The sequence below is a fragment of the Hypanus sabinus genome, chromosome 3 (assembly GCF_030144855.1).
Source record: "Hypanus sabinus isolate sHypSab1 chromosome 3, sHypSab1.hap1, whole genome shotgun sequence".
NCBI lineage: Eukaryota > Metazoa > Chordata > Chondrichthyes > Myliobatiformes > Dasyatidae > Hypanus > Hypanus sabinus.
In genome coordinates, this window is record NC_082708.1 from 51,562,979 (window position 1) to 51,589,849 (window position 26,871).

A 26,871-nucleotide genomic window follows, 5' to 3' on the forward strand; every position below is an offset into this window, starting at 1 on the left:
TCTATTTTCTTGGCCTGCCCTGCTGAGTTCCTCCAGCAACTTGTGTGTGTTGCTCTTGTTTAATATTTTTGAGTTGAAGAATTTGAGCCTTCAAAGAATTTTATCACTTTTTCAAAAAGCTCATAAAAGCATCTCATGCAGTTTGATTTGAGAGGCTTCTGACTTCTGTGTGCAACAACAAGGGTTCAAACTGTTCATCATCCTCAATACAAAGCTCTAGTATTAGAGAGCATGGGATTGGTTTTATTTACTGCGGTGATAACAGTATTTAATGATATGTGCAACTGATCACTTAGTCTTTTTGTGACAAGATGTTGCCTGTGAATTACAGAGTGAGTGGTAAGTATTTTAGCTACAACTTTTTACAGAAGGTAATAACCTCACTGTGGTGTCCTGTCATTGATGGTATACCATCTGTTGCACAAACAAGAATGTTGTTGAGTGGAATGTCCTTCTTTATGATAAATTGCTCTAAAATCTGAAATATTGACTTCCTTTCATATCTGTTTCAGGCTCCTTTGTAAATAACAACTTGTGAACTATGCTTTCATCTTTTATGAACTGAACATAAGCAAGAAGCAAAGATTTGTTGTCTGGCAAAGTTGACTCATCCATCTGCAGAGTAAACTCTGTCGTCCTAAGGATGTTGCACAATGTGCTTCCATGTTCTCAGACATTTCATCATTTGTCTTTGAACAGAGTTGTCGCTGAGTGAAATTGCTTTAATTATTTGGATTGGAGACTAATGCAAAATCGCACTCAGAGCCTCCTTACTGCTGGTAGAATCAAATATTCCCCAATAATAAGGGGCTTTCTGGATTTAGCAATGAGCTATTAAATGTTGTATGAAGCACAAAAACTGTTACTGTTTTGTCGTGAAGTGAAGGCAAACATGTTTTGAAATTTTTTCTATTTCTGAAAGTTTCCATGAAGTGACTGAAAATAAGTCAAGCCTTGTTTGCTCATTCAGAGTGCATTCTCTTCAATTGTTCAAAGTGCTTGGACAGTTTCATTGCCTTATTTGAAAAAAAAAGACTCTTTTCACAGAACAGGTGCACTGGCTGCGGTTAGTTGCTTGGTTCTGTTATCAGTCCATATTTCAGATACTGCACACTATACAATTTACACTTCCTTTCCGTTTGGTCTGCTTCTGCCATTTTCATTAACAACCATGGTCAATTGCCTATTGTTTAAGCTCAACCTCAAGCTTTTATTGTTTAAATCTAAGATCAATGAAGGGGAATGTTACGGTGTCATCATAGCTCAGGCAAAACCTGACTCTTTGCCTGAAGGTACATAAAGTGGGGCAGCGGCCATGGGCCGCTGATACATGGTTAAATGTTTATAATAGGTAATTCATTTTTTAAATTAAGCCTGTAATCCCTCAGCTGCCTTCCTTGCTACTGAAAGCCTCTCAAACCCCCCCCCCAGTATCTTTATTGCGCCCTTAGAAACTCCCAACACCCCTGGATATTGCCCACTCAGGAATCACTGATCTACAGTTTCTAGGGCTATCCCTATTTTCTTCCTTGAATAATGGAACAATATTAACTACTCATCAGTACTCAGGACCTTGTCCATGGCTAGAGAGGACTTGACATTGGTCATGCCCAAACAATCTCTCTCTCAATAACCTGGTTTATATCTCATCGGGCCCTGGGCATTTATCTTAATTTTCTTTAAGAAGCCCAACATGGCCTCCTTTTTTAAATCTTGAAATGCCCTAGCCAATTAGCACAATCCACACTGATCTCTGTATCCTGCATGTCCTTTGCCCTTGGTAAATACTGAGGCAAAGTACTCATTTAGGATCTCACCCACATGCTCTATCCTCAGCCACAGAACATTGTAGTACCTGGTGTTGCAAAATCCTTCTCTATATTGGTATTCTCTCCCGGGGTGGTAAGGTGCCATTAGCACTTGGATCTGGTGACACGGGCTCCCTGATGCCTTTGTTAATAATTGTTTCATTTGCCCAAATGATATAGCTCAGGAACGTTCAGGCCTGATTCCCAGTATGAATTGAGTTATTTGACTTCAGCCACAATGGCATTTCAAGTTCTGCAGACATTCTCTGCCATATTCCTTTTCTGATATTTTCTTTATGTTCTCACTCTAAGTTTCCAATCATCCATTAACCAGTTACCATTATTTACAGCTACATATACAAAATACAGGGGGAACTTGGCAAAACAGGTAGCATCTGTGACAGTAAATAAGCAGTTAACATTTCAGGCCAAGAACATCCATGAGCACTGAAAAGAAAGGCAGCAGAAGCAAGAATAAGAAGATGGAGGGACAGGAAGGAGTACAAGTTGACAGGCAATAGGTGAGATGGAAGGTAGGTGGGTGGGGAAGGGGAGAGGAATTGAAAAGCTGGGAAGGGATAGGTAGAAGATGTAAAGGGCTGAAGAAGAAGGAATTTAATAAGTGATGTCTAGTGGATCGTGGAAGAAAGGGAAAGCGGAGGGGGGGCAGAGGGAGGTGATGTGTAGATAAGGAGAAGAGAATGGGTGAGAGGTCAACTAGAATGAGGAATGGAAAAAGAAAGAAGGAAGGAAGGGGTAAAAATTACTGGAAGTTTTAGAAATTGCTGCTCATGCTGCCAGTTGGAAGCTACGGAATATGAGATGTTGCTCCTTCAATGTGAGTTTGGCCTCATCGTGGCAGCAGAGGAGGCCCCGCACAGACATGTCAGAATGGGAATGGGAAGTCATATTGAAACGGATAGCCACCAGGAGATCCTGCTTTTTGTGGTGAACAGAGTGAAGGTGCTCAGTGATTCCCCCAATCTGCACTGGGTCTCACCGATGTAGAGTTGTCTACACTGGGTGCACTGGATACAATAGAAGACTTCCTGTGCCTAATAAAGAGGCCACTGAATGTATGCCCACGGTCTTCTGCTACTGTAGCCCATCAGTTTGATGCGCTGTGCATTCAGAGATGCTCCTTTCAGTAAATTTTAGTAAAATTTTAGTAAAATTGTTAAAACCGTCATCTCCCTGTTAATCAAACCTGGTTATGACACTGCAATAAGTGACTAAGTTACTTCATTTACTGTACATACAACAGAACTATCTTCCACTCAATCATTTGTCTCTCATTAAATACTCTGCTTTTACTGAGGGAATTTACAGTCATTTGTTTCTCTGCTCTGTGCTTATTGAGTAATCTGACATTGTTTACATTGAATCACACCTCTGGGTTATTGAGTTAATACGGTACATAGTTTGATTTGAAGCAATTTTATTAACAAATTCTTTTAAGCCCCCCCCCCCATTTCTAGAACCTGGTGGAGTGCTGCAACCCACCGTGATATTCATATTTCTATATTTCTTGCCACTTGGTAACGCTGATTTTAATTGTTCCATGAATGACAACTATGCCTAAAGCTGCAAATTACTTGCCTAAACATTTTTGCTTCTCTCTAACTTATCACTCACCTTACTGCATGAGCCCAGCAATCCAAGGGGGTGGGTGGGGGGGGGAGGATCTTCAAACCAAACTGAAGTGACAGGAAACATGACCACAGCTCCTTAGCAGCATCCTCGTGGCCAACATACAGTCACTGGAGAGCAAGATACAGGACCCAAGGACAAGGCTGCTGTGTTGGAGTGGAATGAGTGCTTGCCATATTCTCTGTTTCATTGAGACACGGCTCACTCGCCACACTCCAACTCCAGACGGATTGCACTGTGGAATTTCAGAAAGTCGGAGAAAGTAGAGTCTACTTCATGATAAACTTATCATGGTGCTCGGACATAATGGTCTTGACTCACTCTGTTCTCCCAACCTGGATCATCTAATGATCTGTTCTATACCAAGAAAGTTTTCCACTTTAATCCTGAAAGCAGTTTACATACAGGCAAAGGCAGATGTAATGCTAGCACTCAATGTATTACAGTCTTGGTGAACACATGGGAAACAGTCTACCATGATTCCTTTAACATCACTGCTTCAATCAGCCTAGCATGAAGAAATCTCTGCTTAACTACCACCAGTGCAGCAGCTGCAGCACCAAACACACTCAACCACTATCATCAAGAGTGCCAATCGTCCCATCCTTCAATCACATTTCAGGAAACTAATCATCTGGTTGTGCTCCTCCTACCTGCATATAGTATGATGCTTGACATTCTGGACCAGCCTGCAATGCAGGGCTTTGTCAGATCCTGACAAGGTCCGGTATATAGGATGGAGACTGAAAACCTGGTTAAGTGGTGCCATAAAAGCATCCCCTCAATCAATGAAAATAAAACCAAAGAGCTGATTATTGACTACAATTGGAAGACGGAGATCTGTAGGCCAGTCTTCTTTAGGGGAATGGAGAGGAAGAGAGTCAATAGGTTTAAATTCCTTGCTGTCGACATATCAGAGAAAATGCTCTGAGACCAGCACATGTGTGTATTCATAAAGAAAGCGCAGCAGCACTTGGACTTTTTAGAAGTTTGTGTAGAATTGGCAATGTCACTAAACTTTGATCAGCTTCTATAGATGCACAGTGGAGAGCATCTCAGCTGCTTGTGTGATGGCCTGGTATGGGAGCACCAATGCCCAGGAACAGAAAAGGCTACAGGAAGTGATGGATACAGCTTAGTCCATCATGGGCAAAGCCCACTTCACCATTGAGCACTGGACACTGAAGTACTAAGGACAGGACTAGGTGCGTCAAGAAAGCAAGGGAAGTGGGGAAGAAATGACACTGGGACAAGACACAGGCCCTGGACGAGACTAGGGTTCAGGGCCTGGGCTAGGACTAGACTGGGAAAGCAGGACCTGGACAAGGAACCTGGGTCTTGACTCGGGCTCAGACTCCAGATCTAGGTGAGGACAAGATGTGGCAAGGCAACAGGACTGGACGTGGGGGCAGGATGCAGGATGCCTGGGCTGTATGAGGACATGAAGCTCAAACTTGGACAAGGGAGACTGGAACACAGAGCCTTGGTCTTGGCAGACAGGGACACAGAACACAGAGCCTGGACTCCTCCTTGGGAACAAGACATAAGGCCAGGACTCATATACAGAACAGGGACCCCTCCTAGGGACCAGGACATAGGGCCAGGACTCATACACAGAAAGCTGAACATGATAAGACAGTTTCCAACACTAGGTAGTGGGAAACAGCTACAAAGACAAGGACAGAAAGAGACAGTTCCGTATCTGGACACAGCAAGGCTCCAGTCCTGATCCAGCAGTAGAACTTGACGGTGAGAATAGGCAAGGATGCACGCGGGGCTCCAGCTAAGGGCTACAGAAAGAAGGGGAGGGGAAGGTAACAGCAAAGACAGCCTGACTTACCCCACAGAGGCAAGGACAAGATACTGACAAGACAAACCAGCACCCATACTCACTTATATTCCAGCCCCAATATGAGGATCAGGTGCCTGTGATTAAGCCCAACTGAAACAAGGGTCAGCCAGTAGATCCGGAGTCCGCAGTCCACGGACTGGACTGTGAACCAGAACGCGGACTTCACGGACCGGACCATGACAATTGTACTGGTAGGGATGACAAGGAACATCTCCAAAATTTTAAGACAGTGTTAAAAAGATTAGGAGATTATGGGTTCAGAGCACAAAGCAACAAGAGTGAATTCTTTAAACCAACCATCACTTACTGTGGGTACACCACTGAGGCACAGTTATTTCCCAACTGTGATTACAAACATTCAGACAGTGGTGAATGACATGCGGCCAAAGGATGTGTCATAGTCGTGGTCCTTATTAAGAATTGTCAATTACTACAGCAAGCTCCTGCCAAACCTGGCTACTGTGCTCCACCCCATGAACTCGTTACTACAGATTGAGAAGAAGAGGCCATGCTCAAAGCAGTATGAGATGGCTTTTAAGAAGCTAAAGGAACGAGGGATGTTAGACACTGTACTCACGCTTTGTGATCCACGTCAACCAGTGGGGCTTGTCTGTGCTTCCTCCACCATGGTCACGTCACGTGGTGAGTGAAGGAAGTGAATGTCTCACAGCCTTTGCATCATGTTCCCTTACAGCTGCAGGGAAAAATTACACCATTAACAGAGAGGCGCTGAGTCTGGCTTGGGGTGTAAAATGTAGTTTACCCTCATTACTGATCATCAACCCCTGGTGTCCATTTTCAATCCACAGAAGGCTGTTCCACTAACAGCATCAGCACATATGCAAAGATGGACTCTGTTTCTTGAATCTATTACGTAATTACCTCCTTCTAATGTTTTGATCTCATTTTTTACCAGCAGAGCCACCCCACCCCCTCTGTCTATTTGCCTTTCGATCCAATGCATATCCGTGGATGTTAGGCTCCCACACTTTCAGCCACAGTTCAGTAATGCCTGTAACCTCATACATGCCAATCTGTGGCTATGCTATAAGTTCACCTACCTTATTCCATAAGCTGTGTGCATTCAATTAAACACCTTCAGTCCTGTATTTATCACTCTTTTTGATTCTGTCACCTTTTTAAATTGCAACCCATCCCGCTGACTGCAATTTTGCCCCACCATCAGCCACTCATTGCTAACAGTGTCACTACTCACTGCCTCTGTTTTTAAATCAACTACTCCATTCTCAGCCCTATCACTCCAGTTCCCTTTAAGCCTTCTAGCAAACCTCCCCACAAGGATGTTGGTTCCCCTCGGGTTATGGTGAAACCCATCTCTTTTGTACAGGTCATACCTTCCCTAGAAGGGATCCCAATGATGCAGAAATCTGGACCCCTTCCCTCAGCACCAATTCCTCAGGCATGCATTCATCTGCCAAATTATCCTATTCTTACCCTTATCAGCACATGGCATGGGCATCAATCCAGAGTTTACTAGCCTGGAGGTCCTGTTTTTCAGCTTTCTACCTAAATTCTCTCTCCAGGATCTCCTCACCTATCCCTTAAATATGGAATCTCCTATCATTACTGCAGTTCTCTTCTGAGCCACAGCACCAGAATCAGTGCCAGAGACCCTGTCTCTGTGGCTGTCCCCGGCAGGTTGTCCTCTTCAACAGTATCCAATTATGCTAATTATTGATGGAAATGGCCACAGGCAAACTCGGCAGGGGCTGCTCGTTTCCCTTCCTTCTCCGGACAGTCGCCCAGTTGCCTGCTTCCTGCAGCCTTGGGGTGACTACCTCCCTGTAGCTCCTATCTGTCACCTCCTTATTCCCCTGTATGAGCTGAAGACCATGAAGCTGCAGCTCCAGTTCCTTAACATGTTCTCTGAGGACCTGCAGTTCAGTGTACCTGGTGCAGATGTGGCTCTCTGGCAGGCTGGAGATCTCCCAGAATTTCTACATCTCTCACCCAGAGTGCAACACACCACTGGGACTATTGTCACTGCACTAACTGTGCCCTGACAGATGAGCAGAAAGATGAAGAAGAATCTACCAGATACTTACCTTGCCCAAGCCTGATCTTGCTTCAGCCTGGTGAGCCAAAGGTCACATTATGGCTGCTCCACATTCTCCTGCCTTATCTTTATTCACCCTTTCTAACGAATCCTGTTCACTGACTGATTACTCCGAAAACTGCCGCAAAGTGCTGACTTTTTAATCTTCAACTGCAGACCTAAGTGAAATTGCCACTTCTTCTTGTGCTCTCATTCATCGATTGTGTGCAATCGAACTTGCAGGTTGAATTGGTAGAAGAAAGTCCAATGCAATGCTAGCATTCATTTTAAGAGAAATGGAATATAAGGCATTGGTCCGACTGCACTTGGAGCATTTTGAGCAGTTTTGGGCTCCATATCTAAGAAAAGATGTGGTGGCGCGGAAGAGGGTCCAGAGGAATTTTACGAGAATGATCTCAGATTGGAAAGGGTTAACGTAAGAGAAGTGGTTGATTGCTCTGGCCCTGTACTCACTGGGGATTAGAAAAGTGAGGGGGGAATCTCAATGAAACATCACGAATATTGACTGGACTAGAAAGAGTGGACGTACAGAGGATGTTTCCGTCAGTCAGAGAGTCTGGAACTGGAGGGAATACTTTCAGAATAGAAGGGTGTCCCTTTAGGACAGAGGTAAAGATAAATTTCTTCAGCCAAAGGGTGGTGAATATGCAGAATTCATTGTGATAGACATCTCAAGTCAAGTCATTGGGCACATTTAAAACAGGGGTTGATATGTTCTTCATTAATAAAGGTGCCAAAGGTTACAGGGAGAATATGGTTGAGAGGGAAAATAAATCAGTCATTATTGAATGGTAGAGCAGACTCAATAGGTCAAATGACCTAATTTTGCTCCTATATCTTATGGTCTTATAGTCCTGTGGAAAGGAGACATCAGCAGCAACCACAACACTTATTAGGATTTGCAGTCCAGCTTTCTGTTGCTCTATACAATAAAGTACTGTGCTTCCACCAGACAATGAACAATGTGGGGAGCACTGGCCAAATACTGAAATCGAAATAGCATTCACAAAGATAACTGACGAAGGGTCTCGGCCCGAAACGTCGACAGTGCTTCTCCCTATAGATGCTGCCTAGCCTACTGTGTTCTACCAACATTTTGTGTGTGTTGTTGCACAAAGATAACTTCCTGTCTGCATTTCAAATAACTGGTCAAATTAATCATGCATTACATTCCTGTTCATTTTCAGGAATGATCCTTCTTAACTTTCTCACCTTCACCATCCATTAAACAAAATTCCCCTCACAATGAACTGTTGAATTTTCAAATTCTAGCCTCTTCTGTAAATTACAACACACACAAAATGCTGGTGGAACACAGCAGGCCAGGCAGCATCTATAGGGAGAAGTGCTGTCGGCGTTTCGGGCCGAGACCCAAATGCTGCCTAGCCTGCTGTGTTCCACCAGCATTTTGTGTGTGTTGTTGTTTGAATTTCCAGCATCTGCAGATTTCCTCCTGTTTGCTCTCTGTAAATTCTCAGTTTTCATCTCCATGTCAAGAAAGGCTGTTATGACATTGTTCTGCCTCTAGAGGTGCTGTTCATTTTGTATACAGTTCATTTTGTATAAACATCAATTCCTGATCATAAGCTGTTTTTTCCATCATTTCCTGTGTGGATTAATTTGCATTTCAACATGGAGCAAACACGGTGGGAAGACATTCATATCCATCCACTCATTGGATGCCTTTTCAAACAGCAATGCCTTTTCAGAATGCTTTCTCGTTACAGACCACAAGGAAAGCTTCCTGCTTGGGTGATTTGTGAGAAAGTGTTTAACTCACTGCTTAGCTTTGTACACAACACACTGCAAGGGCAGTAGAGGCATTTTGTTTTTTAGTTAAGTAACAACTAAAATGTCTGGAAACATGGGGAACATACTCCACATTTTTTTCTGCCTGGAGCATCTAGTTGCTCTCAATAGTTGAGGTTAGGCAACTAGCATGGCAGGTCACCTCCTAGATGGTGGTGGGAGATGTTTTGAAATATGAAATGAAGATATTACAAAGTAGGTGACAGGCTGTTATAAATTAGTTCAGATGAAAATTATATTTTTAGTATATACTTACAATATATTTGCTTCCTTACTTTGATATTTAAACACAATATGTGGCTAAACTTAAAGGTGCAATAACAGAGCTAAATAATTTTACTAGGAACATTCTTAACATTGTGAAGGGTCGCAGCCCAAAACTTCGACTGTTTATTCATTTCCAAGAATGCTGCCTGACCTTCTGAGTTCCTCCAGTATTTTGTGTATGTTGCCTTGTGTTACAATATCTGGCTAAAGCCAGAGTCTTTGTGGTTTTGCCCAAGTGCTTTTAAGAGAAAAAGTTGAAGTCATGTCTTCATTGGAAATTTAAAAAAATATAACTTGTTTTTTTAAAGAATTATGGGATATGATAAAATATTTTAATATATTTTTAAGTGAGCTTCATTAAAAGAGAAGAACAAACTCTGCACAGGTCAGTAGAACTCCAGACTGCCAAGCGTTAAGTAATATGTGCCAAGCACATTTGAAATAGAAATATGTAAACAGATGAAACATGTTCTTGGAAATGAATAATATGAAAAGGGACTTTTAAAGAGCAAATAGATATTATATTCAACAAACTTGCATTGGATATTTTTCTGAATTCTGCTCTTAATAAGGTAATTAAAGAAAAATATTGCAGTAATTTACCGATATTTTATTTGCAGAAAGATAAATAACAAAAATGTCATAATGCTGTTCAGATTAATTACAGGTATTAATCTCATTAATATCGTATTCCTCAGTCACTGACCTTGATTCAGCTTTGCACTGTAGCTCTTTTTCATGAAGTCTGTGGAAGTGTTGAAATGAATACTGAATTTGCCAATGCAGATGTTTTAAATGAGTGTATTAGACTCCAGTTATTCATTTTAAGCAGTAACAAATTCTGTTTAGATTTAAAAACAAATTTATTGCCAGCTCCAGTACAATATAACTCTTCTTTCTATTATATTTCTTTATGTCAAGCACCAATGATTTATTTCACTGTAGTCAGAATTGACTTGTTGATTTTAGGAATATAATTCTTTGTACTGTTTCCAATCTAAACTGATGCACTGAGACAATATTCCCAGTGTATAGTCCTTTCAGATACTATTTTAGGAGACAAGCCGCAGTTGGTTGGGATAGTGCCAGGTACATGATATTTTCATTGCCAGTCACTGTAAAGCCACTCTGTGAGATGACTTTTCTTTTATATCCTTTGAAATCTTGTGAATATCAAGAATTTATTAAAAATGCCAGAGAAGTATGCAATAAACTGAACACTACTAGAATGAATCAATGATTAAATATAAAGTTAAATTAAGCAACGTAGGCAACAACAGGGCTTCATTTCCAGATAAGCTCAGTGACTTCTATGCTCGTTTTGACCGTCAAAACATATAGGAACAAACTCCCACAGCCCCCAGTGATTTCAGTCACTGAGGTCAAAGTGCAAGCAGTCTTCAGGAGGGTGAACCCACAATAAGGATCTGGCCCAGACAAGATACTTGGCCACCTACTAAAGTCCTGTGCTGATTAAATAGCTGGTGTGTTTTCTGAGATCTTTAAACTCCTGCTTTGGCAGTCTGAGGGACCCACCTGCTTCAAACAGGCTTTAATTACATCAGTGCCTAAGAAAAACGTGGTAACTTGTCTCAATGAAATCATCCAGTAGCACTTACATCCTCAGTGATGAAGTGTTTTGCAAGGCTGGTGATGAAACATATCAACTCCTGCCTGAGAAGCGACTTGGATCTACTCCAATTTGCCTGTCAGTGCAACATGTCCACAGCAGATGCCATCTCTTTGGTTCTTTACTCAACCCTAGATCATCAGGACAGCAAAGATGCATACATTAGGATGCTTTTTATTGATTAGAGCTTAGCATTCAATACCATCACCCCATTAAAACTAAACAATAAACTTGAAGACCAAGGCCTCAATCCTTCCTAGTGCAATTGGATCTTGGATTTCCAGACCGGCAGACATCAGTCATTCGGGTTAGCAACAACACCTCCTTCATGATCTCCATCAGCACAGGTGCACCACAAGGCTGCGTGCTTAGCCCCCTGATCTACTCGCTTTACATTTGTGACTATGAGGCTAAGCAGAGCCCCAATGCCCAATCAGTTTGCTAAAGACATCACTGTTGTAGGCCGAATCAAAGGTGGTGACAAAGCAGCATATAGGAGGGAGATTGAAAAGCTGGCCGAGTAGTATCATAACAAAAACCTCTTACTTAATGTCAGCAAAACCAAAGAGCTAATTATTGGCTTCAGGAGAAGGAAGCCAGGGATCCATGAACCAGTCCTCATCAGGAGATCAGAGGTGGAGAGGGTCAGCAAATTTAAATTCCTCAGTGTTATTACTTTGGAGACTGTGTCTTGGGCCCATCATGTAAGTGTAATTACAAAGAAAGCATGGAGTGCTTCTACTTCCTTCAGAGTTGGCCGAGATTCAACACGACATCTAAAACTTTGACAAACTTCTATAGATGTGTGGTGGAAAATATTTTGACTCGTTGCATATTGGCCTGGTATGGAAACCCAAATGCCCTTGAATGGAGCTCCTACAAAAAGTAATGGATACAGCCCAGTCCATCATGGATGAAGCCCATGCCACTAAGCATATCTACACAATGCAGTGTCTTAGGAAAGCTGCAACTACCATCAGAGACTCCCACCACCCAGGACATGCTCTCTTCTCGCTGCTGCCATCAGGAAGAAGGTACAGGAGCCTCAGAACTCACACCACCAGTTTCAGGGACAGTTATTACTCCTCAACCATCAGGCTTTTGAACCTAAGGAGATATCTTCACTTGCCCCATCATTGCAATGTTCCCACAATCTATGGCCTCATTTCTGAGGGCACTTCATCTCATAAGACTGCAAGATACAGGAGCAGAACTTGGTCATTTTGGCCCATCAAGTCTGCTCCACCATTTCATCATGGCTGATCCATTTACCCTCTCAGCTCCAAACTCCTGTCTTTCCCCCTTATCCCTTCATGTCCTGACCAATCAAGAATCTATCCACCTCTGCCTTAAATATACTTGGCTTCCATAGCTGCCAGTGGCAAAGAATTTCACAGATTCACTATTTTCTGGATGAAGAAATTGTTCCTCATGTCCATTCTAAAAGGACACCCGTTTATTCTGAGATTGTTCTTTGATCTTAGACTCTCCCATCATAAAAAACATCTTCTCCACATCCACTCTATCAAGGCCTTTCACCGTTCAATAGTTTTCAATGAGGTCACCCCTTATTCTTCTGAATTCCAGTGAATACAGGCCCAGAGCCATCAAATGCTCTTCATATGACAAGCCCTTCAATCCCAAAACTGCTCACAATATTCCAAGTGAGGCCTCACCAGTGCTTAATAAATCTCAACATTACATCCTTGCTTTTATATTCTAGACCTCTTGAAATGAACGCTAACATTACATTTACTTTCCTCACTACAGGCTCAACCTGCAAATTAACCATTAGGGAATCCTGCACGAGGACTCCCAAGTCCCTTTGTGCCTCAGTTTTTTGAATTTTTTCTCCATTTAGAAAACAGTCAACCCTTTCATTTCTTTTACCAAAGTGCATGACCATACATTTCTGACACAGTATCCATCTGCCCTTTTTTGCCCATTCTCCTAATCTGTCTGTCCACAAATTATCTGCCCTTCCAGTTGTCTTTGTATCATCTGCAAACTTCACAATAAAGCCATCAATTCCATCATTCAAGTCATTGAAATGTAACATCAAAAGAAGTGGTGACAACACAGACCCCTGTGGAATACCATTAGTCACTGGTAGCCAACCAGAAAAGGCTTCCTTTATTCCCATTCTTTCCTTCCTGTGATCTATCCACTGTTTTATTCATTCTAGAATCTTTCCTGTAGCTTATTAAGCAGCCTCATGTGTGGCATCTTGTCAAAGGCCTTCTGAAAATTCAAGTCCACAACATTAACTAATTCTCCTTTGTCTATCTTGTTTGTTATTTCTTCAAAGAATTCCAACAGATTGGTCAAGCAAAGTTTTCCCTTGAGGAAACCATGGTGAGTATGGCCTATTTTATCATGTGCCTCCAAGTACCTCAAAACCATATTCTTAATAATCAACAACATTTTCCCAACCACTGAGGCCAGGCTAACTGGCTTATAATTTCCTTTCTATTGCCTCAATCCCTTTTTGAAGAGTGGAGTGACATTTTTAATTTTCCAATCATCTGGAACCATTCCAGAATCTAGTGATTCTAGAAAGATTGTTACTAATGACTCCACAATCTCTTCAGCCACATCTTTCAGAACCCTAGAGTGTACAACATCTGATCTAGGTGACTTAGATACCTTCAGATCTTTAAGTTTCCTAAAAACCTTCTGTCTATTAATGTTACGTTGACACACTTCATGGCCTTTGACACATGGAACTGTCACTATATTGCTAGTGTCTTCCGCAGTGAATGATGCAAAATACTTTTCCAGTCCATCTGCAATTTTCTTCTCCCCCATTACTACCTCTCCAGCATTGTTTTTCAGCAGTCCAATATCCACTCACACCTCTCTTTTCCTCTTTATGTATCTGAAGAAAATTTTGGTACGCGAGGACATGATTTGAGAGTTAGGGGGCAGAAGTTTAAGGGAAACACGAGGGGGTATTTCTTTACTCAGAGAGTGATAGCTGTGTGGAATGAGCTTCCTGTAGAAGTAGTAGAGGCCAGTTCAGTTGTGTCATTTAAGGTAAAATTGGATAGGTATATGGACAGGAAAGGAGTGGAGGGTTATGGGCTGAGTGCGGGTAGGTGGGACTAGGTGAGATTAAGAGTTCGGCACAGACTAGGAGGGCTGAGATGGCCTGTTTCTGTGCTGTGATTGTTATATGGTTATATGGTACCTTCTTTAATAATATTGGCTAGCTAACTTTCATTTTCCATCTTTACATACTTATGACTTTTTTCGTTGCATCCTTATGGTATTCAAAATCCTCCCAATCCCCTCATTACCCACTACTTTTTTTTCTCTTCAGCTTTTATGTTGGCTTTGACTTCTCTTGTTAACCATAGTTGTGTCATCCTGCCTTTAGAATATTTCCTTCCACTTTGAGGTATACATATCCTGTGCCTTCTGAAGTACTTCCAGAAATTCCAGCCATTGCTGTAGTGTTCTTTTCCAAACAGTTCTGGCCAACTCCTCCTCGTGCTTCTGTAATTCTCTTTACTCCACTGTAATACTGATACATCTGTCTCTAGCTTCTCCATCTCAAATTTCAGGGTGGATTTGATTATATTATTGTAAAGGGTTTCTTCTTTTATGTTACTGCTAAGGCTAATAAAATAGCTTCTTTGTTATGTTAAAAGTAAAAATGCTTTGTCATGTTAACTGGTGAGAGAGTGCTTTTTCTCAAAGCTTGTTTGGGTTATAATTACAGGTAACAAGAATTGTATTCATTTGTTAACCAATTGGGATAGATGTTATTCTTTCTTGTGGGTCTGTAAGCTACTGTTGTGCGAACTTTTGGGGAGTTGGCGCGAGGGGGTTAGAGGGAGAAGACGCGATGTTGTAAGCTGGGCGACAGAACGGACCCCGAGCAGGGGTCCGAAGCCCAGGGTTTTCGGTGTGGAGAGGATACGAGGACAGATTAGTGTGAAGCGTCTAGTTGACCACCGTGGCTGGTCCCAGGCGGCAGGTCGAGGAGGTTGGAGGCGATTGAATAGTGGCAAGAAGACTTCGTTAACTGAGCTCCAATGGTTGTGCACAAAGTGGATGAACTTTGATAAGTTTGGCACCTTTTCCTATCCATTTATTATGTGTCTCTATTAAGTACATAGTTCTAGTAATATTTATAAAGTGTAATCATTTAATCGCATATGGTGTGCTGTCTGTTATTTGGCGAGGCGGGGACATCACACAGCATCCACACAAACTGATTACCCAGTCTGGCGGGGCCGAAGGCTGCTCCCCCTAGACGGAAGCGAGCTGAGTGAGCCTGAGGCTTACTGGGGGCTACATTATGATCACTTTTCCCTGAGAGTTCCTTTACCTTAAGCTCTCTAGTGAATTCTGGTTCATTGCACAACACCCAGTCCAGAATAGGTGATCTCCTAGTGGGCTCAACCAGGAGCTGCTCAAAAAGCCATCATGTATGCATTCTAGAAATTCCCCCTCTTGAGATCTAGCACCAATGTAATTTTCCCAATCTATCTGCACACTGAGATCCGCCATGAGTATTGCAACATTGCCCTTTTGGCATGCATTTTCTATCTTCTGTCGTAATTTGAAGGCCACATCCTTAATACTGTTTGGGGGTCTGTATGCAACTCTCATCAGGGCCTTTTTTACATTTGCAGTTTCTTAGCACTTTCCATAATGATTCGATACCTTCTGACCCTGTCACCTCTTTCTAATGATTTGATTCCATGTTTTACCAATGGAGCAACACAGCCCCCTCTGCCTTTCTGCCCGTCCTTTCGATACAATGTATATCCCTTGACATTAAACTCCCAGCTATAATCTTCTCGCAGGCCCAGTTTCAGTGATGCCTGCAACATCAGACGTGCCAATCCCTAACACTGCTACAAGTTCATTTAGTTTATTCCATATGCTTCATGCATTCAAATATAACGCCTTCAGCCCTGTATTTACCCTTTTCAATTCTGTCCACCTTTTACATTGCATCTCATGCGCAGTTTTGCCCTATCATCAGCCTGTCCCTGCTTGGTGTCTCACTGTACATTGCCTTTTTTGTACGCCAACTACCTCTGTTACAAGACCAACTGTGCCACCTTCCAGGGTCTAGACACTCCAAGTTTCCAGAGACGGACAGCTGGCATTGCCACTTTAGGGCACTCCTACTAATTGGCAATCATAATTTGGATGCCAAAATTTGAGAATTTAAAAACACCTGATCTGATATTTGGCACTCAATCATGAACCCTGCTAATGATATCATGTAGCATTTGTTTCTGCTCAGTTCTTGATCCGGTTTGATGTCGTGTCTCGATCCTTTCTTTGGGTATTGAGGCAATCCATATGGATTTCCGGATAGAAGCTGAGGGCAAGTCAAGTCAAGTCAAGTCAAGTCACTTTTTTATTGTCATTTTGCCCATAACTGCTGGTACAGGACACAGTAAAAATGAGAGAACGTTTTTCAGGACCATGGTGCTACATGAAACAATACAAAAACTATACTGAACCACATAAAACAACACAAAAACACTAGACTACAGACGTACCCAGGACCGCACAAAGTGCACAAAACAATGCAGACATTACAATACATAATAAACAAGACAATAGGCACAGTAGAGGGCAGTAAGTTGGGTGTCAGTCCAGGCTCTGGGTTTTGAGGAGTCTGATGGCTTGGGGGAAGAAACTGTTACATAGTCTGGTCGTGAGAGCCTGAATGCTTTGGTGCCTTTTCCCAGATGGCAGAAGGGAGAAGAGTTTGTATGAGGGGTGCGTGGGGTCCTTCATAATGCTGTTTGCTTTGCGGATACAGCGTGTGGTGTAAATGTCTGTAATGGCGGGAAGAGAAAACCCAATAAATTCTCAGCTGACCTACTATTACTTGACTTCCAGGCTGCCGTCTACCAGCTATCTCAAGGAGGATGCCAGAGTCGCTCGGGTGAGGCTGTCGGTCGCTCTGTGGGGTCTGTGCATCTTCTGATCCCAGAAAGATTTGAAGGAGACCCAAGTTCTTGCCACAGCTTCCTCACCTAATGCTCATTGCTGTTCAAATTCCAGCCGTCCCAGTTGAATTCAGAGTGCGGGAAGTGGTCTTCATGACTCTATCCTAACTGGGAGAGCCCCCGTCTGGACCATCACCCATTGGGAACGAAGGTCAGAGATCTGAGTGGATTCAGAGGTGTTGATGGCCACCACGAGAAAGGTTCTTTATCATCTAGCTTGCACAAACAGAGCCGTTACGTTCCGATGAAGCAGGATCGGGGAAGTCGGTCAGTGGCCGATTATGTTGTTGAGTTCCGAACTTTGGCACCAGAGAGTAGTTAGAACGGGGAAGCCTTGGCCACTTTGTACCACCATGGACTCCAGAATCATCTAAAGTATGCCCTCACTTTGGACGAGCCAACAGGGGACTTCGAATTCCTCATCGACCTGTCCATCTGCTTTGACAATCACTTGGCAGAGCATAAGAAAGACTATGTTACGAGGCTGAAGAGGGCTAGCCCAAGCCTGCCCTCAATCCATTGCGATTCTAACCCCCAATCTCAAATCATGACCAGCCTGTCTCCTACTCAGGACTCTGTCGAGCCCATGAAGATCCGTTGCATGATGCTCTCAGCCGATGAGAGGTCCCAGCTTCGGAATCTAGGCTGATGCTATTACTGCAGGGAAGCAGGTTACCTGCGGGCCGAATACCCAAAGCTGAAAGCTGCAGCCGCATGGAGTACCGCTAAGACCGCTAGTGTCAGGAGGAACAGCCACTACTCCCAATCCCATGGATTCTGGTCTCATGCTGAAGGCAGAGATCACCTGGGGTAAAAACCTGAGGCAACTGAAGGCTTTTGTGGACTCTGGCGTAGGGGGTAATTATCTGGACACAGGAACTACCCGTCAGCTCAACTTTCCTCTTTGAGAGTTGAGCCAGTTCGTGCCCACAACTGTCCTGGACGGAAGCCCGCTTGATTCCCAACAGATCCAGCAACAGACTGTGGTGTTGCAGATGAGGACAAGGGATCGTGTGGAAGACATTAGTTTCTAAATCATTGACTAGCCCCTCATACCCCTAATCCTTGAGTACCCTTGGCATAACCAATCCATGGACCAGAGGGAGGGGAGAATCATTGCTTGATCCAGTATTGTAAGAGGTTATGTTTGCAGTATGGTGCCCTGAAATCAGACTCCCCCAAGACCAACGACCAGCAAGGGGACAGACTTCAGTGTGAGGTAACGCGAAGCCACCAGGTCCCAACTCAAGAGAAGATGTCCAAAAGCAGACCCTTCGTGCCTGTTCCTGGGGGAGCAAGGATTATCTGTAACATCTCGTTGGCATCGCCTGAGTATACAATGGAGTCTAGTGAACTTAGGGAGGAGACTCGGAGGTCAGCTGAAACACCCCTTGAAGGAGTCGTCTCAAAGGTGGGTTCAGAAGAATTTGCAACACCCAGTCTGATCAAAGTTCCTTCCATATACCAGAGCTTGGGAAAAGGTCTTCACCAAGCTTCGACTCTTCTCCCACACTGACCCTATGATCGTGCTATAGATCTTCTGCCTGGTACTTGTCTTCCACAAAGTCAATCATATGCACTTTTAGGTCCAGGGAGAAGCAGAATGGAAGGATATGTAAAGGAAGCTCTTGCTATGGGATTTGTTCAGCCCCTTATCTCACCAGCTAGCACAGGTGTCTTCTTCATACAAAGGTGTCTCTTGCTTCTATTGCTTGCATGATTTGTGTTTTATTTCTCTTTCGTAGTGCAGAGGGTGTTGGTTTTTCTTTTTTTTTTAATTGGGTTCTTTTAGGTTTCTTGCTTTGTGGCAACATGTAAGCAGACAAATCTCAAGGTTGTATAATTTATCCATATCTATCATACCTTGATATTAAATGTACTTAGAATCTTTGAGAATTTGGTTGCCTTGGCATTTTACAATAATATTGGAAAAGTCATGTTGTGAGAAAAATGCAATATTTACAATCAGAAATGAATGCAAAATTATTATCATTAGGCTGGATGGAGTTGCATTGCTATTTGTATAGTCACTAACAAAAAGCAATTTAGTTTAGCCTGTACATGGATGGAATATAAAGCACTTGGTACAACATTGGCCACTACCCCAGTCAGTAAGTTGAACAATCATTACAAAGTTTCAGGTACAAATACTGCCAGATGTAATACATCATGCCAAAGAATAATTGATAGCAAATCCCATTTTTAACTCATATTTATGTTACAAGCTGTCATTGCTTTACTAATTGTTTCTCTTTCAGTCTCCCAAAGTACATACTCTATTCTGAGCTCCATCATGGGAAAATATTACAAAACAGATAAAGGAAGAAGTTCAATGATGTCCTCAAAACCTTCAGTACAACCCTCCCTTTGAGCTGTCGGTGCCTGCAGTACATCAGGTATTGAGAACCTTGTGCTCAGGCATTGAGAGTGCATAGGTTTTCACCACTTCACAAACTATCTTCTCACCCTTCCATCACTCACCCATCTGTGGAAGAGTCAGTGATTACCACATGGGTTTCATTGATCAGAACTCTTTAAAAAAAAAGAGAAAAAGAGTCATTCTCAATCCCTAGGTTCTGTATAAAAATGAGTAATAATTCTACAATCCTTAGACTGACATTTGCACATCAGTTCACCATTGCTGAATCAGGTAGAATCAAGATAACAGCCAAAGGTCCAGTTGAGAAATGTTGGCTGGTAGTCATTCGTCCCAGTCATGTGCAGGTTTTGGAAACAAGCTGAAGATCAGATGCCAGAACAGCTGACCTTCCACTTTGCTTTAGCTCAGGGCTGGATGGTGACAACCCCCACCCCACCCCTTGAACAGAATCACTAACCCTGCAGAGAAAGGCAGGTACAATGATCTTACTTTAATTTACTTTATTTGAATGTCTCTAATTATTTGCTATTGCTTTTATTGTAATTGAACATATTTGTATATTTTTTCCAATTAATTATCGTAATTTAGTTACTTAACCATAGTTGAATACATTTTAAATATCTCTGACCAATGTCTTTCAGATAAACCAGCCATCAAAGGTCGTCACAGTATTGTGAAAGGTGGATCCCACTGGTTAAGACCCACATGGCTGTCAGAGCAGGCTGTGGAGAATCAGTTCATTCTGTCTTCTGTAAAGAAAAACCTGTGCAGGTAGGGGTTGCAGAAGGGAAGTCCTGACAGCCCATTCAGCAAACTACTAAACTGGAAGCCCATTAGTTACATATGCTAACCAATTAGAATCCCTCAGAGTACTGTTGTAATTTGAACATGAGCACTAAACTAAGGTTGCTGTAAATAAATCATTAAGAAATAATAATATTGTCTTCAGATAAGCACCCATGAACCCATTAGAAATGAAGCATCATATAGAGAAATACAAGGCAAAGTGTTTTGGAAATGGTGCAAAAGACCAAAACAATGGCATACATGTGACACAAGAAGTTTAGTTAATTTGCCACTAGCTAGTTCTTGTGTAAACCAATCAGAAAATTAGTTTTCAAGCTGTCTGGTACTAGCAATTTGCTGATATCACTTTTCAGCAGGAAGAAAATATGATGGTCCAATTGTCCTAACAAGTTGCAAGGTACCTATAACAGTGCACCTGTGGTAACTACAATTGTAAATCGGCTCATTATGTAAAATTGGCCTTCAGTTCAATGAGGAAAAACCCACTCAAAACCATGCAGGCATTTGAAGATGGGAGTAAATTAAAATGAAGGAACAAAGTTCACATTGAAGTTAGACAATGTTTTCTTCACACTGAGTCATCTTCAATATAGAAAGAGACAGAAGAAATATGACAATGTATTATTATTCTGTAACCTGCAAGATCAACTACATCTGTCTCTAAACCAAGGTAAAGGTCTGATCTTTTTACAAAAATTCAATGTTTGTTACCATGTTCATAACTGAGATTGGCACCACCAAACTGTACCTTATAATAAACTTTCAGCCTCAAATGATCAAAGACAGGCACAGCTTAAGGGAGTAGAAATGTAACATTACAGATACGCCTAACCTAATCAGAGTGATATTTGAAGGTTTTATTTTATTTTATCTCAGTTGTCAGTACATTGTGATGGATTTAACAGGGTGGTAATGTTTTGCACTAAGAATATAAATTTAGACAATTATGTGTGACTGGAGCAGAGAATCAATTCATTCTGTAATACTGTATACACCAGATTATTACACAGTGTTACTGTAAAAGATAACACTTGCACTTCCCCTTAACAGTAGACTGAAGTCAAGGTGATTCAAATAAGTTTTTAATCTCTGGGAAACTGATAATGAGATAATACCTCACTTTGACACTGCCAGTATTATTTGACAAATTATCTTGTTGAGTGAGGAGACAGATATTATCCCAAAACAAGTGCCATCGGGATTAACTGTTCACTTTCATGATGCAATCAGCTTAGTCTTGGAAATCCTGCAGCTTCATTGACTGAAAAATGACTTCCAGCTATGTAGCAGATGTATTTTTGGTTGTAAACAATGATTGAAACTCTAAAGCTGTCACCTGACTACTCACTTGACTTAGATCAGGGTTGGTGGGTTTGCCCCATGAAGAGAGATTGACTTGAATAGGGCTCTATTTTCGAGGATTTAGAAGAATGAGATGAGATCTCATTGAAATACACAATTCTTATGGGGCTTAACACATTGCCTGAATCTAGAATTGGACCATGGTCTCAGAGTCCACATGTTAATGAATCTTTGAAATTCTCTGCCATGAGAGCTGCGGAAGCTGTCATTGGGTTCATCCAAAAAACAAAAAGATCACCAGTGCAGGGAATGCTGCTGAGGTAGAAAACACATATTAGCCATGACTTTGATGAATAGTGGATCAGGCCACATTGCCTATTACTGCTCCTATTTCATATGTTCTTATATCCTTAGGACTTTGTTATGGATTTCTGGCCTTCTCTACAAAGGAATTTGTGAGATTATGAAGACCCAGTGAGTACACATGCATGGCAAACTGATCAGACAAATAGGACCAAGAATCGCTGTGACAGCCAAGATTACTCTTGCCTGTTTGTTGTCAGCAATGCTTTGCCCAACAAGTTGCTGGAAAGGTGAGGTAAGAGTTATGTGGTAACCTCTATGAGGCACATTTGAACAAGACTATCAATTGGTACCAAGTTAACCAAACATCCTGAAGGATTTTGAAATTAAAAGTGCTGAGTGAGAAGTAAGTACAACTTAAACTTACGAACTAAGTCTTAAATCAGGGAGATAAATAGTTTTGAGAGAAAAGGTGACAGAAAGAGAAATATAAAAAGTGACATTTAAAGATATTGTGTTCATTCTTCAACACCAACTAAAGCTTGAAAGAAAGAGACCCAATGCTTCCAATAATTGACGTTCAGTCTCAGTGTGGTTGTTTTGTAGTAGTTAATATCTCACCTGATGGAAAGGAAATGCAAGTTAAAATAACATGCTTTATCTTTTTGTAGCAGGCTTATTTTTGATGATCTTTTAGGTTCCGGAATATCAGGTGGTGTGGTTATTTGATGGAGAAACAACAAATAGGTAATTTTTCTGATTTGAAAGTTGGAGCAATTCAACTCCAATAGCAACTTCAATAGTATCTTTTTAATTTCTGTGCTTAATTGCACATCTGTCCTTGCCTGAAATTACTGCAGCACTTACATTTAAATAACAGCAGGCACTATTACCCACAGCATCATTTTAACAGCAATTTGTCAGCTATAATTTTAGCAATGCAGTTCCAGATAAGCAATAATTACCTGGTTCCCAGAGCCAGTGAAAACAGATATCATCATGTTGAGAAAGAAAGAAGAAAACAGATAAATTAACTAAATACAATATTCTGCAACTTTTTAGTTCTAGGTCATTAATGGCCTTGTAATAAAACATTCTGACTCTTGAGTAAAGTGAGTCAGAATCTTAACAAAATTGTGCATTTCAGGGAAATTGCCTGAATCTGCAGATGTTTTAAGGGTTAATATCTGCAAATATACTCCACTCACTGTGGGCCATCTTTCTCTCTGATGGTGGAAATGTTGAACACCAATGGATCAACCTATTTTACAGGTTTTTTTTATTACTAGTTGACTGAAATAAAGTGACTTGCAACATAAGATGCTCCCATTTTAAACTACAATGCAAAACTACCCCCAGTGAGTCTGTGTAGAAATGCAGATTTCTTTCATACACACGTAACGACCTAGACAGCACCGCTTATGTGTTGCACCCTGTCTCTGAAACCAAATTCCATTGATGCAGAGTACGGCTCTCAGCTGCTATTACATCATGTGGTTAATATGAATGACAAAGGCTAAACTTCTCTCATGCTTTGTTAATATTAACCTCTTTCCTTCCAGTTACGGTGTGGCCTGAAACAGATGTGAATTATGGCAAGGTTTGTCTTACCAAACCATGTTATATCATACAAATCCATTAATTAACATTTAACCTATTGATATCCACTTGCGATCACAGTAAGGTGCTAAGTGAATCAATCAGCTGCTGGGGAATCAGAGAAATCAGACAAATCATGCACAATCTGTTATTTATTGACTTCAGGTGTGTAGTTATCACTGGTTAAACATTGTGGCTATATTTATAATTGAGAAACTAAATGAATGACAATTTATCCAGGTATTTCAGTAATTTCATAGTAATTAAAAATTAAATGGATTATTGATAATCAGGTTTGCATCAATATTACCATCTCAGATTGGCACAGTTTGGTTGTATGAATTTAGACCTTGGATCCTTAAAATTGTCCAGTGAACAACATCAGATATGTATAGTAATTTGGTCTTTGTTAGAAGACCAATTGTCAGAATTCATACAGTTCTGCCCTTTTTAGCTGTTTGGTTAATCATTTATGATTTCCCCCCTATAACATATTTCATCCACAATGGAAGTGCAGCCCCATACAGCAGCTTTTTTGTTGATTTTTGCCAGGCTGAGTGCGAGTGTGTGTGGAAGAGGGAGTATGTGAGCGAGACAATCTGTGTGAGAGTGAGATTTAGAGGGTGTGAAAGTATGTGAGGGCATGAGGATGCCTGTGTATGTATGTGTTCTGCACAAAAATCGAGATGGCTAATCTGTGACGTAGCACCACACTCGCATTTTGGGCTGTCTTCTAAACAGTTTTCTTAATGGGGCATTAGAACTTCCAGCTCAGGCTTCAGGTCTTCCTGAGAGATAGGGTATGCATCTGCTCACAAAATGGTTATTATTCAGTCTCATCCCACTTGCACCATTTGTCAACTGCACATCGGCGGCTAATCCTGCTTCCATAACATTGCAGCAGTATCTGTGCCTTCTGTCTCAGTGATTTATTTCTGTTTTAGTTGCTCCATAACTTCATGCAGTGAGCAGGCTGAGAGGACCACACGATATCTTGGCTGGGGAGGTAGTGTCTCGGACAGTTATAGAAGCATCAAGACAGGAGAATATGTTACTCACCAAGTTACTACTTCCATTGTTAAAATGAGCGTAACACAGACTACAACTTTCACAGGCCTTCACTCGGAATCTTCCGTTAGTGCGTGCCTGAGAAACAGTAACGTACTAAACCGCTATCACCTACACAAGCACGACTGGGAGTAACTAGGTAGGAGTTTTGCTTACAGAATACATCCATTAAGGTCAATGGTTTCTTTAGGTTGTGAGACAAGACTCAAGATTGTTTAAGGTCCTTTCCAGTATCTAAGTGTAAAGGAGAACAAAATAATTGTTACTCTGGATCCAATGCAGCACAAACAAGCACAGTAAGATAAAGAACACAATAAATATAAATACATAAGATAACTTATATACATAGATTGACTGTATGTCTATAAAGTGATACTAGGCACAGGAGTGTCTGTACATAAGGCGACTTTAACAGGAAATGATAAAGTAGTGGTGGTTAGAGTGTGGAGGGGTGGATTACTGGGTGGAGGTGGTGATCAGCCTTACCTCTTGGGGAAAGTAATTGTTTTTGAGTTTGGTGGTCCTGGCATTGATGCTATGTAGCCTCCTTCCTGATAGGAGTGGGATAAACAGACCATGAGCAGATTGGGTGGAATCCTCCATGATGTTGCTGTCCCTCTTCATGTTGTTACCACGCAGACAACAGGTAGTAACTACCAGTGGAGCTAATTCCATTACTCTAACAACATCAACACTCACACAATTTATGTACTTATTGAATACTACTATCAAGATCACTTACCTTTCTTTGAATGTTGAGATTATTATTTGGTACATTAAAGTAAGAATCCTTTCTTTGTCACAGTTTGATTACTCCTTAGGATAGCCCACTCTGTCTGAATCTTAAATTAATAGCTGTAAATGTATTCCATTAAAAATCCATCCTATGGACCCTTGGATTAAATGTGAAGCCTCAGATTGTTTAAATATCAATTTTTTGGAAAATCCTGCTGAAGCTACCTCAAGGGAACCTATTAAAATCAGTTATTAAATCCCTGTGGCTTGGCTTTGAGCCATTTTCAAACGCTGCCATTTTGGCATTCTACATTTCATTCTAACATGACTGACTTTAATATTTTCAGCCTGGGAGTGATACATTTACAAGTGCAAGCTCAAGTTTATTGTCATTCAACTGTACACATGTAAACTGTCATACGAAACAATGGTCCTCCTGACTAAGGTGCACAATACAGTACACATAAATCACACATGACACATAGAGTAATATTACCACAACTAACTTAACAAATAATAAACATCATTCCATGAGACTGACATTTAGCATAAGGTGTATACAGTACAGTATGATGCTATTGGCCCCTCATATGTAAATGTGACCCTCATACGTGGTGAGACCTGGGTGGTGACAGGGAGTTCAGTAGTCTCATGTCTTGAAGGAATAAACTGTTGCCCATCCGAACAGACCTTGTCCTAATGCTACATTACCTCTTTCCTGAAGGCAGGGAATGAAAGAGATTGTGGGGTAGGTGGGATGGATTCTTGACAAAGCTAGGGGCTGTGTGAGTGCAGCACTCCTGATAAATGTATGATTGGAAGAGAGGCCTAGATAAGATTACCTCTCTTTAGAGTGTATTATGCTCCAGTGCTGCATTTCTGTAAGTTATGAATTACTCATCAGTTATATATCTCTAGTTATAGGTTTATGCATTTATTGTTATTTAGTGATACAATAGGGAGAAGGTCCTTCTGGTCCTTCAAGCTGCACCACCCCAGCAACCCCTGACAAATCTGATTAACCCTAACCCAATCATGGCCAATCAACCTAACTGGTACGTCTTTGGGAGGGAAAAGGAGAACCTGGAGAAAACCTACACATTCCATGGGGAGGCTGTACAGAGACTTCTTACAGAACAGTGCAGATATTGAACTCTGTGGTACCCAGCCCCTGGAGTTAACACAACAGGGACAAGGAAATCAAGTATTGGAGCTGGAGAAACACCGGCAAAGTTTCTGAAAGTTTCTGATCTTTTGTTGAAGATCTATAATCTCTGCATTTTGTTGCTTCTTGGCTGCAGAGATATAAAAAGCCAGAGTTAGATGATCTGGTATGACCTTCCAGAAGCGAAGTCCTTGCTGATCTTGACTATTTGTTCAAGCTGAGAGCAAGCCTTTCCCTGGCCACCATCCACTGGTTGGGACGCAAATTCCGGCTTCCTCCCCCAGTGTAATCCTCACCTCTACCACCTGTCCTGCTTGAAGAAGAAATGCTTGTCAGCAGCACTCGTAGGTTGTACTGTCTTACAAATATTTGATAATTCACTTGGAAATCCTACCAAGGGAATACGTTTTAAACATGTTATCACCATTTAAAATA